Source organism: Entelurus aequoreus, linkage group LG09 (genome assembly GCF_033978785.1).
Source record: "Entelurus aequoreus isolate RoL-2023_Sb linkage group LG09, RoL_Eaeq_v1.1, whole genome shotgun sequence".
In the NCBI taxonomy this organism is placed as follows: Eukaryota; Metazoa; Chordata; class Actinopteri; order Syngnathiformes; family Syngnathidae; genus Entelurus; species Entelurus aequoreus.
Genome location: NC_084739.1, coordinates 57,006,053 through 57,018,461, shown reverse-complemented (window position 1 = coordinate 57,018,461; position 12,409 = coordinate 57,006,053). Strand labels below are relative to the sequence as shown.

The window sequence follows — 12,409 nt, the reverse complement described above, 5'->3', positions numbered from 1 at the left end:
ACGTTAAAAAGTGTAATAGTGCCGATATGTTAAATATAATTGTCGAACTAGATACAATGTGTTCAAGTCATTCAGACAGACGAGAGTCTCCCTCTGCTGGACATTTTGGGACATTACCGTTACATTTTCATATGTCATTGTTGACAAATATGTATAGAGACAATAAGTGTGTTTGTGTCTCTTTGTTCTTTTTAGTTTTTCACCATCTTGTCTATGAAGAATTGTCAAAAGTAAATGGTCAAGCTTACAACGACGTTCTCTTCATTGACTCCGGTTTGGCTTGGTGTTGAGTGGCGTTTCTACACGTCTCACGAGAACACTAAAATACTTATATTTTGATAAAGATGGGGAAAAACACGCGTACTCGTGAACGGCTCGGCTCATACAACAGCAACAAACATCAGTAGACGTGAAATTAAATCATGAAATGCAACTTGAAAAAGGCACGTTCCGGCTGCCCTACGGTATCAACATGGCGACAAGTCACAGTGGAAGCACCAAAACGTCAGTATCCACAGTAAGCGCAGCTCTTGTTAGAGCTAAAGCAGAAGCCGCCAAAGTGCGAGCGTCGTACGCAAGCCAAGAAGCTAAGCTAAAAATGGAAGAAGCTAAGCTAAAACTGGAAAAGGCCTCCAGAGACGCTCATAATCAATTAGAAACAACGAGAATAAGCACAGAATTAGAAGTGCTTACATTACAACGAGAAGCAGATGCAGCTGAGGCGGAAGCTCAAGTATGGGAGGAGGCTACGGCAGCACAATCCACAGGCGATGACAGGAAAACTGAATCTGAAAAGGCAAAAATTGAACGCACCAGTGAATACGTTCAATCACAGATCGACCTTCAACAGCTGTTGGCATCTCCAGCTGCCTTGTGTCCAGCAATAAATAAGCAACCGTGTCCGTTAACACAAGCTACCATCAACACCTGGCATCTGTATGAAAATACTCCATATATGCAACCCAGTCCTAATAAAACAAACTTTAAGAGCGATAAAGAATCCCACTTTTCCACACCAATCTTAAATAAGCCAATTAAAGCTACGACAAACTTTGAAGAAAAAAGACAATCTGGCTCAAACATACATGCTCCGCCCTATGTTCCCTGACAGGTTCCACAAGCCAGCATGCCGTCTTCAGTTGAACCGTTCGCTCACTATTCGGCAACACGAGATCTCATCACCTCAGGACTGTACTACTTCGCCGATAAACCAGAAGATTATCGCGCATGGGAGTCGTCATTCACTACAGCGGTCAGCGGTGCCCACCTCACAACAACCCAAGAACTAGACCTCATGACAAAGTGGCTTGGTAAGGAGTCTGGAGAACATGTGAGACGCATCCGCTCAATGTATGTAAACCATCCAGAACTGGCTCTACACAAAGCATGGGAGAGACTGTGTGACTGTTATGCTGCTCCTGAAATCATTGAAAAATCACTATTTCATCGGCTGGACAATTTCCCAAAAATTTCTAATAAAGACAACGCTAAACTACGTGAACTGGGAGATTTGCTCATGGAAATTCAAGGTTTCAAGGAGGAAGGCTATGTCACCGGCTTGTCCTATCTGGATACGTCACGAGGAATTAGGCCTATTGTGGACAAGCTTCCTTATAGCCTTCAGGAAAAATGGACGTCTTCTGGGTTTTTGTACAAAGAACATAATAACGGTTGCTTCCCTCCCTTCCACTACTTCTGTGTTTTTGTGTGCACCGAGGCAAAGAAACGAAACGACCCCAGTTTCACCCACCAATACAATACAACTGCTAACCCTGACAAACACATTGCAAAAAGTTTTAACCCCAACAGACCCATCTCAGTGCACAAAACAGACATTTTAACAACCAATAGTGACCCCAATGAATGTTGTCCTCTACACAACAAACCACACCCCCTTAAGAGATGCAGGACATTTTGAAACAAATCCCTGGATGATAGAAAGGCCTTTTTGAAGGAAAAAGGGATATGTTTTAAATGTTGTTCCTCAGTTTCACATCTCGCCAAACACTGCCAGTCTTCTGTGAGGTGTTATGAATGTGGAAGCACTCATCACGAGGCAGCAATGCATCCTGGTCCATCCCCTCAAATGGCCAAGGCTCCTCCACCTCTTAAAGAGAATGGCGGGGAGGGAGAAGAACAGTATGACATGCCTGATGTTAGCACAAGCTGTACAGATGTTTGCGGTCAAGGTCAGTGGGGGCGCTCATGCTCAAAAATATGCCTTACTAAAATGTACCATAAAGACTTCAAGGACAAGGCCATCAAAGCCTACGTAATTCTGGATGACCAAAGTAATCGATCATTGGCAAGACCAGAATTGTTTAAAATGTTCAATGTGGACAGCAAACCAATCCCCTATAATCTCAGAACTTGTTCTGGCCTTGTAGAAGCACACGGCAGGGAGGCTGAGGGTTTCCAGATTGAGTCCCTAGATGGTAAAGTTCTCATCTCACTTCCAACACTCCTCGAGTGTCAAGAGATTCCAAATAATCGGAAAGAGATCCCAACACCAACTGCAGTTTTGCATCAACCCCATCTCCATCACATTGCCAAACACATCCCTGAATTGGACCCATATGCCCAAATACTCCTGCTCCTTGGAAGGGATGTAATCAGGGCACACAAGGTCAGACAGCAAGTAAATGGACCACACAACGCTCCTTTTGCACAACGTATGGATTTAGGCTGGGTGGTGATGGGAGAAGTGTGTTTAGGCAATACACACAAACCAACAATTAATTCAATGAAAACGTATGGGAAAATGGACGTCATTCCATCTTTCAACCCTGCATCAGCGTCATGTGTGTTAAGAAGCAACAAACCTTCAACCAGTCCTGCAAATCACAAGAAAGGATGCTGGGATCAACAGTTTTCAACCAAACTGAACATGACAACAAACCCGCTCCATCAATGGATGACCTCCTCTTTCTAAAGATCATGGACATTCACACCTACAGAGATGGATCCAACAATTGTGTCGCTCCACCTCCTCCAACTTTGGCTCAGAGGATGGGCTTGGTGGCCCCGCCTGCGGGCAGTCCGAGTGAGGACCAGTGGACGCGGGTGAAGACCAGGTCACTCCAGCAGCGGGAGTCCGAGCAGCCTTGTTCAATATGCAGAGAGGCTTTCTGCCTTCAGCCTCAGGTGCTGCTGTCCTGCTCCCACGTCTTCCACAAAGCATGTCTGCAGGTCTTCGAGAGGTTCTCTGGAAGAAAGTGCTGCCCGATGTGCAGGAGGAGCAGTACGAAACGTGTGTGATCCACGATGCTTCGCGCCTCTTTCGCAACCAGTGTGCCACCAGAATCCAGGCTTTCTGGCGAGGCTACATTGTACGGAAGTGGTGCAGGAATATTCGGAGAAACGTCTGCCCAAAAGACAAGCGCCTGCGCCGTAAATTCTATGAAGCAAAGGATTGTAAAGTAAGCAGCAAGTTGGTGATCACCTCAGTGGCCCTTCAGGATCACATCAGAAGGAACCTTCTAGAGCCAGAGTTCTTGCTTTCTGACCCCCTGCTGAAGTACAGAAGCAAAACACCTTTAAGGCAGAGAGGGAAGCAAAAGGATGTGCAGAGACCAGAACTTCCAGAGGAGTGAGAATATGTACTTGGTCCTCCTCCACCTCCACCTGGAGAATTCACAGAGAAGGACCTTTACACCAAACAATGGAAGCAAGTGCAAGCATTTGCAAACCAGTTTTGGAGCCGATGGAGAAGGAAGTACCTTCCTTCTTTGCAACAGAGACAGAAATGGAATATGTCACAGCGAAATCTTCAAGAAGGAGATCTAGTTCTCCTCAAGGACAAGCAAGCTGCTCGTAACTACTGGCCTATGGCCATGGTCACCGCCACGTTCCCCGGGATCGACAATTTGGTCAGGAAGGTTGAAGTGAAGACTACAGACCAAGGAACCCCAAAAACATTTCTGAGACCAGTAACAGAAGTTGTTTTACTCCTGCCCAAAGATTAGAGTTGTTTGGTGATCTTAAGTGGCCTCACATAGGCCAGGCGGGGAGTGTGTTATCCTAAAGTCAATTGTTAATATTCTTTACATAATTACTTGATAATAATTTTGTATTATTGACTGCAAGACTTTAATTTGGAGCTAAAGTTGTTTATATTTATTGTATATGCTATAATCGGTAAACAGCAGTTAGATGATGTCACTTCCGCTAAATTACTTCCTGTTGGTCGACTTCGTTCGAAAGCAAGTCATACATGTTGCGGTCTTCTGTGGTTCTTTCTGTTGCCATCCTACACAAAGCGGCGAAGAAGCAATGCCGTAAGTTGTCTTTAATAAGTTAACAACATGTCAGACACGTTAAAAAGTGTAATAGTGCCGATATGTTAAATATAATTGTCGAACTAGATACAATGTGTTCAAGTCATTCAGACAGACGAGAGTCTCCCTCTGCTGGACATTTTGGGACATTACCGTTACATTTTCATATGTCATTGTTGACAAATATGTGTAGAGACAATAAGTGTGTTTGTGTCTCTTTGTTCTTTTTAGTTTTTCACCATCTTGTCTATGAAGAATTGTCAAAAGTAAATGGTCAAGCTTACAACGACGTTCTCTTCATTGACTCCGGTTTGGCTTGGTGTTGAGTGGCGTTTCTACACGTCTCACGAGAACACTAAAATACTTATATTTTGATAAAGATGGGGAAAAACACGCGTACTCGTGAACGGCTCGGCTCATACAACAGCAACAAACATCAGTAGACGTGAAATTAAATCATGAAATGCAACTTTCCCTGAGCAAAAACGATGCATGTTTTATCAAAGAAGTTGTAGACCTCCATGCTTTTCCAAGTTTTCACCGGTTTTGTCATGAAGAACGATGTCTGAAGCACCAGATAGTTTGACATGTCGGGATACACGACTGACAGATAATCCTTGGGGTCTTAGATCTATGGTCAGTGATGGACAAGCTTCTTGGAAAATGTAGTAAGCTGAGATACAACTTACTCTTGTTTAAATGTAGCTAAGCTACAGGGGGAGCTATCCCCGCAGAATTGTAGCCAGCTACATTACAAGCTACAAGGCGAAAGTAGCTTGCTACGTCAAAGCTACATATAACCAATAAGAGTCCATTACTATTAACTATCTGTCATTTAGCTGGGGACACCCTACAACTACCTCTAGGGCAGGGGTGGGCAAACTTTGGGTTTTGAAATTTGACAACCGGGCAAGTACATGATGCATTTCATATCTGTTGGAACTAAGAGTAGGCATGTCAAACATGGGCTGTTTTAATCATAATACATATATTTTCAACAATATCACATCAGAACATCAAAGAAACAAAGAAATTAAAAGGTTAACACTTACATTCTCTTTTAGTGGGAGCAGTGTTGTTGATTACCCTTTTTTGCCAGTGTGTCCAAGTCTAGTATCAGTTTTGTTGTGGCAATTCTCAAAACAGATCTTTGCTCAAATCGGTTTTAATATTTTGCGGGCCGTATTAAAAGGACCAGTTGTAGTATGCCCACCACTGCTGTAGGGGTTCCCGCACCCTCCTGTATTTATTTATTTTAGTTTGCCTTTTCTTTGGCCCACCCATATAATGTTATTAATTTTCTCTATCTACAGTGGAAAAACAATATATATCTATAGCTTCACAAAAAAAAAACAATGATTTGTGTATTGTTTGGCAACAGTTGGCGATGGTTATGTGCAGTAAAACTTTTCATGAACTCAACTCATCTAATGTTTGTTCCTAAATGTGTGTCGGATGTCTTACATCAGTGGTTCTTAACCTTGTTGGAGGTACCGAACCCCACCAGTTTCATATGCGCATTCACCGAACCCTTCTTTAGTGAAAAATTAAATGTTGTTTTTTTTCAAATTCAAGACAAAGTTATATGTTTTTGGTAACACTTTAGTATGGGGGACTTAATTTAGAGTTTTTGGACACTAGGGGAACATATTCTAAGTAACAAAGACTTGATTTAGAGTTTTTTGGACACTAGGGGAACATATTCTAAGTAAAAAGACTTCATTTAGAGTTTTTTGGACACTAGGGGAACATATTCTAAGTAACAAATACTTAATTTAGAGTTTTTTGGACACTAGGGGAACATATTCCAAGTAAAAAGACTTAATTTAGAGTTTTTGGACACTAGGGGAACATATTCTAAGTGAAAAAGACTTAATTTAGAGTTATTTGGTTAGGGTTATAATAAGGCCATGCCGTTTAAAGCATTAATAAGTACTTAATAATGACTAGTTAAGAGCCAATATGTTAATAATTTGCATGTTAATAAGCAACTAATTAATGGTGAATCTGTTCCCCATACTAAAGTGTTATGTTTTTTTACTCGTGCACAAAATTAACCGTGCATGAACATCACCTTGTTCAAAGAACAAAACCAACAGTGCATGAACTCACAACAAATTACACACCTGCAAATCAGTGTGACTTCTGCTGTTGCCGTATCTGCAATACGCCCGATAGGGAGAAGTTTTTATTCACACGATGAGTCGGGTGTGTCTTGACCTCCGCCGAACCCCTGAGCCCGACTCACCGAACCCCTAGGGTTCGATCGAACCCAGGTTAAGAACCACTGTCTTAGATGAAGAGACCAGTTAGGATTTTGGTTTACAAAAACTAAGGTTTTGGGACTGGGTTTCTCCAAACGCATACAATTGTCTAAATATAGCCAAGGACAGGCATTATTGTGGGTTTCCTGGATGTAGTCTTAATCACTAAATAAAAATTCTAATCTTCTGCCATTTTCAACTATGGTTCTTTTTTTGAGTGGTCAGCTTGAGGCGTCCCTCTGTCTCCAACTCCCTTGTCGTCATGTGACATGAGTTTATTTATGTTATGATTTTGCTTCCTGGTTTCGATGACACGCCTTATCTAGCTTTGATTTTCTCTGTATGTATGGATGTTCTCATTTATCCAGGTCATTGTATTTTCTCCATATTTTTGGGGGCCTGGATTCGCAGTTTATTTTCTCTCTTTGTAGCTTGTAGCTTTGATCTAAGCTACAAGAAAAGCTAATTGTTTAAAAGGTAGCTATGCTACTGCCAAGCTACTGGGAAATGTAGTTAAGCTTTGTAACTTAGGTAATGTCCACACGAACACGGAGAGTTTCAAAAAACACATTTGGTGTTAAAACAATCTCCATCCACACAAGTGTAGTTTCAAAACTGTCTCTGTCTACACACAAACGCATACACCTGCTGTCATGCACATTTTGTCCAATCAGAAGCCTGAAAAAAGCAGAAATAGCTGACTTGGTGGCATTACACCTCCTATTGTGTTTATTTTGATATACTAGACGTACAATGACATGTATATTATCTTTAAAACCAGCCTGCACGTACACAAAATTCTGGGAACATTGTTAAAGAGCGAATGCACGCCTGTGCTGCTGAAACCCAACACTCATAAAATTATAACATGTTCAGCAACATGGTGATGTATTACATGTGCAGTGAAGTCTACATTATTTCTAAAATCAGCACGCACTAACAAGCCAAGGAAACCATTTTGCATGTTTAAGTGTCTATGTAAAGCACACGGACGTGCGTGTGCCGCTGCAAAACTCTCATGGAATTCCATCCATCCATCTAGCTATTTTCTACCGCTTGTCCCTTTTGGAGTCGCGGGGGGTACTGGAGCCTATCCCAGCTGCATTCGGGCGGAAGGCGATGTACAAGTCGCCACCTCATCACAGGGCCAACATAGATAGACAGACAACATTCACATTCACACACTAGGGCCAATTTTTTAGTGTTGCCAATCAACCTATCTCCAGGTGCATATCTTTGGAGGTGGGAGGAAGCCGGAGAACCCACGCAGTCACGGGGAGAACATGCAAGCTCCACACAGAAAGATCCCGAGCCCGGGATTGAACTCAGGACCTTCGTATTGTGAGGCACATGTGCCAACGTGCTGCCCTCTCATGGAATTATAAAGCATTTAATCATTGATATAGTAATATGGTACATGTGTAATGAAGTGTATATTGTCTTTAACATCAATACGCACTAAGACGGAGGACGCTACATTATGCGTTTCTTTAGTTGCTTGGTCGCTTTTTCCTGGCTACACAAATAGAAGCAATACACATTAGTCAACTTCATGATCTGTTGTTAAACAAGGACAAAAAACATAAGATAATGTTGCACCTTTCTTATGACACAGAGCAAAAAGTCTTGCTTGTCAAAGTTGTCCCATCAGCTGGAGGTTCCACAGCGATCGTATCCAAAACAGCGGACTGTTGTTTGCGTCGGCGGGAGTGTCGCAAACCCCATTTCCCATCCATCCATCCATTTTCTACCGCTTATCCCTTTCGGGATCGCTGGGAAGCTGGAGCCTATCTCAGCTACAATCAGGCGGAAGGCGGTGTACACCCTGGACAAGTCGCCACCTCATCCCCCATTTTGTTGTGTCTTTTTAATTAATGTTGAGCGAAAATAGCAGCATGTTTACGTTCAAATATACAGTAAGTCATCTTATAGCGTGTTTAAAGGCAGCAAAGCAGTGTTGTTGAGCTTTGGAAATGACAGCGCACAACCGTCGTCACAAGTCTCCATTTGTGCGGTGTACACGCATACGCTTTTGATCTCTACACTTTGGCGGAAGGCGGGGTACAAGTCGCCACCTCATCACAGGGCCAACACCGAGACAGACAACATTCACACACACACTAGGGCCAATTTTTCAGTCTTGCCAATCAACCTATCTCCACGTGCATATCTTTGGAGGTGGGAAGAAGCCGGAGTACCCGGAGAGAACCCACGCAGTCACGGGGAGAACATGCAAGCTCCACACAGAAAGATCCCGAGCCCGGGATTGAACTCAGGACCTTCGTATTGTGAGGCACATGTGCCAACGTGCTGCCCTCTCATGGAATTATAAAGCATTTAATCATTGATATAGTGATATGGTACATGTGTAATGAAGTGTATATTGTCTTTAACATCAATACACACTAAGACGGAGGACGCTACATTATGCGTTTCTTTAGTTGCTTGGTACTTTTTTCCTGGCTACACAAATGGAAGCAATACACGTTAGTCAACTTCATGATCTGTCGTTTAACAAGGACAAAAAACATAAGATTATGTTGCACCTTTCTTATCACAGAGCAAAAAGTCTTGCTTGTCAAAGTTGTCCCATCAGCTGAAGGTTCCACAGCGATCGTATCCAAAACAGCGGACTGTCGTTTGCGTCGGCGGGAGTGGTGCAAAGCCCATTTTCCATCCATTTCTACCGCTTATCCCTTTCAGGGTCACGGGGATGCTGGAGCATATCTCAGCTACAAGTCGCCACCTCATCCCCCATTTTGATGTGTCTTTTTAATTAATGTTGAGTGAAAATACCAGCATGTTTATGTTCAAACTAGGGCTGCAACTAACGATTAATTTGATAATCGATTAATCTGTCGATTATTGCTTCGATTAATCGATTAATAATCGGGTAAAGGAGACAAACTACATTTCTATCCTTTCCAGTATTTTATTGAAAAAAAACAGCATACTGGCACCATACTTATTTTGATTATTGTTTCTCAGCTGTTTGTACATGTTGCAGTTTATAAATAAAGGTTTATTAAAAAAAATTAAAAAAATGTTTTTTTTAAAAGCCTCTGCGCATGCGCATAGCATAGATCCAACGAATCGATGACTAAATTAATCGGCAACTATTTTTATAATCGATTTTAATCGATTAGTTGTTGCAGCCCTAGTTCAAACATACAGTAAGTCATCTTATAGTGTGTTTAAAGGCAGTGTTGTTGAGCTTTGGAAATGACAGCGCACAACCGTGACGTCGTCACAATCTCCATTTGTGCCGTGTACACGCATACGCTAACGGAGAGTTTTGGATCTCTACACTTTGGCCAGCAAAAGTCTGCATTTTTAAAGACAGAAGTATGCGTCTGCGTGTGGACAAGAGGCCTAAACGCAGAGGTAAGTATGAGTTTATTAAAGGCCTACTGAAACCCACTACTACCGACCACGCAGTCTGATAGTTTATATATCAATGATGAAATCTTAACATTGCAACACATGCCAATACGGCCGGGTTAACTTATAAAGTGCAATTCTAAATTTCCCGGCAAACTTCTGGCTGAAAACGTTTCGATATGATGACGTTTGCGTGTGACGTAAACAGTGGAAGCGGAAGTATTCGGAGCCCATTGAATCCAATACAAAAAGCTCTGTTTTCATTTCAAAATTCCACAGTATTCTGGACATCTGTGTTGGTGAATCTTTTGCAATTTGGTTAATGAACAATGGAGACTGCAAAGAAGAAAGCTGTAGGTGTGATCGGTGTATTAGCGGCGGACTACAGCAACACAACCAGGAGCACTTTGAGGATAGCAGACGCGCTAGCCGAACGACCTCACCTTGACTTCCTCTGTCTCCGGGCCGCCAACCGCATCGGTGATCGGGTGAAGTCCTTCGTCGTACCGCCGATCGCTGGAACGCAGGTGAGCACGGGTCGTGATGAGCAGATGAGAGCTGGCGTAGGTGCAGAGCTAATGTTTTTAGCATAGCTCTGTCGAGGTTCCATGGCTAAGTTAGCTTCAATGGCGTCGTTAGCAACAGCATTATTAAGCTTCGCCAAGCTGGAAAGCATTAACCGTTTATTTACATGTCCAGAGTGGTAGTATTGTTGATCTTGTGTTTATCCTTCCAGTCAGGGACTTATTTGTTTTGTTTCTATATGCAGTAAAGCCTGATGCTATCACGTTAGCTCAGTAGCTAAAGAGCTTCACTGATGTATTGACGTGGAGATAAAAGTCACTGTGAATGTCCATTTCGCGTTCTCGACTCTCATTTTCAAAAGGATATAGTATCCGAGATGGTTTAAAATACAAATCCGTGATCCACAATAGAAAAAGGAGAGAGTGTGGAATCCAATGAACCCTTGTACCTAAGTTACGGTCAGAGCGAAAAAAGATACGTTCTGCACTGCACGCTAGTCCTTCACTTTCACGTTCCTCATCCACAAATTTTTCATCCTCGCTCAAATTGATGGGGTAATCGTCGCTTTCTCGGTCCGAATCTCTCTCGCTGCTGGTGTAAACAATAGGAAAATATGAGCAGCCCTTCCTCCGGTGACGTCACGCTACTTCCGGTAGGGGCAAGGCTTTTTTTTATCAGAGACCAAAAGTTGCGAACTTTATCGTTGTGGTTCTATACTAAATCTTTTCAGCAAAAATATGGCAATATCGCGAAATGATCAAGTATGACACATTGAATGGATCTGCTATCCCAGTTTGAATAAAAAAAATTCATTTCAGTAGGCCTTTAAGTATCTGTGTTCATGTGGACATGGCATTGGCTACATGTAGCTGGTTACTGCCTACAGTGGTTAAGAAACACGGGTCTAATACATTTGTTAATTGCTGTAAGTCAACATGTGCATGATATGCTCCTTGTTTGGTTTTCTTTTCAGTGTTAGTCCTATAAACCTTTTTTGTGAAGTTCTGGTGTGGGCTTAAATATTTTAACTGTACTTAAAATGGACCGAGGGCTAATCAAAAACAAGCTGCGGGCTGCAAAATGGCTCTCTTGCCGCACTTTGGACATCCCTGCGTTTGCTAATCAAAACTTGATACATGAAAACAATATTTACGTGCAGAACTAGTGGGGTAAACTGTAACATAAAACACAATGGTCACATAGATGTAGATGTTGACGGAAGGAACACAACTTGACTCCACGGAAGTGTAAATGTCCATCACACGGTAGGCTACGAGAGTATCTAGGACGGTACTTTTTCACTGGTCGCAATGAAAAATTAAGTCCGGTGGGTGAAAATTGGACAACATTTGCAATAAGGAGAGTTTAACGGGTGAAAACTTACCTATTGTCTCTCACTCTGTGTTGTAACACGGTGGCAGGGGAAAGAACTGGAGATTCTAGTTTTAGCGGCAAAACGAGGGTTTAGTAAGAGCTGCTACAATTGGATAAAATGACACACGGGGCGGAGCCATGTGTCGTGACGTCACATAGTTCATCACATGGTCGCATCAGGAGTCGTTTTGTTGTGAAGGGGAATGTTCTTCAGTAGTCGTTTTGTTGTGAAGGAGAGTGTTTTACCCAAGTTTTAGGTGTAAGGTGTAGAAAAGACAAACAAGCAACTGCTTAAATTGTTTCATATTCATATTTGGCTTCCTATTTGTCCCAGTTAGTTTCACACTGCGACAACGTTTTCTTGGTGTTATTAATAGTAGTATTCCGACCTTATAACCACGCGTTTAGGGCAGGAAACTATGTCAAAATACTAATATTCTTAAATGGTCGTGTTTTTTTAGATTACAAAATATATCGCTACACTTTATTTTTTCCGAGCAGTTGTAAGGTGACTTGCATGCAACACACGACGTTTTTTTTTTGTGTATGTATTTACAATATTTATTGTTAAACAAAAGCTAAAATATA

General features: G+C 42.2%; 1 protein-coding gene and 1 pseudogene across 5 annotated transcripts in view; one reads left to right on the top strand and one right to left on the bottom strand.

The window, feature by feature from the left end:
* Positions 1-11,958, bottom strand: part of exo1 (exonuclease 1) — a 39,519-nt gene extending 27,561 nt beyond the window's left edge. For 4 of the 5 annotated variants that reach the window (XM_062057757.1, XM_062057760.1, XM_062057759.1 and 1 more), the window contains exon 1: positions 11,832-11,935. The gene's annotated coding sequence lies outside the window, so the exon portion shown is untranslated. Of the gene's footprint in view, positions 1-11,831 lie in introns of all 5 variants that reach the window. The other variant, XM_062057758.1, reaches the window with a different exon arrangement.
* On the top strand, positions 2,751-3,593 carry LOC133657001 (RING finger protein 32-like; annotated as a pseudogene).
* Positions 11,959-12,409: the final 451 nt, after the last annotated feature.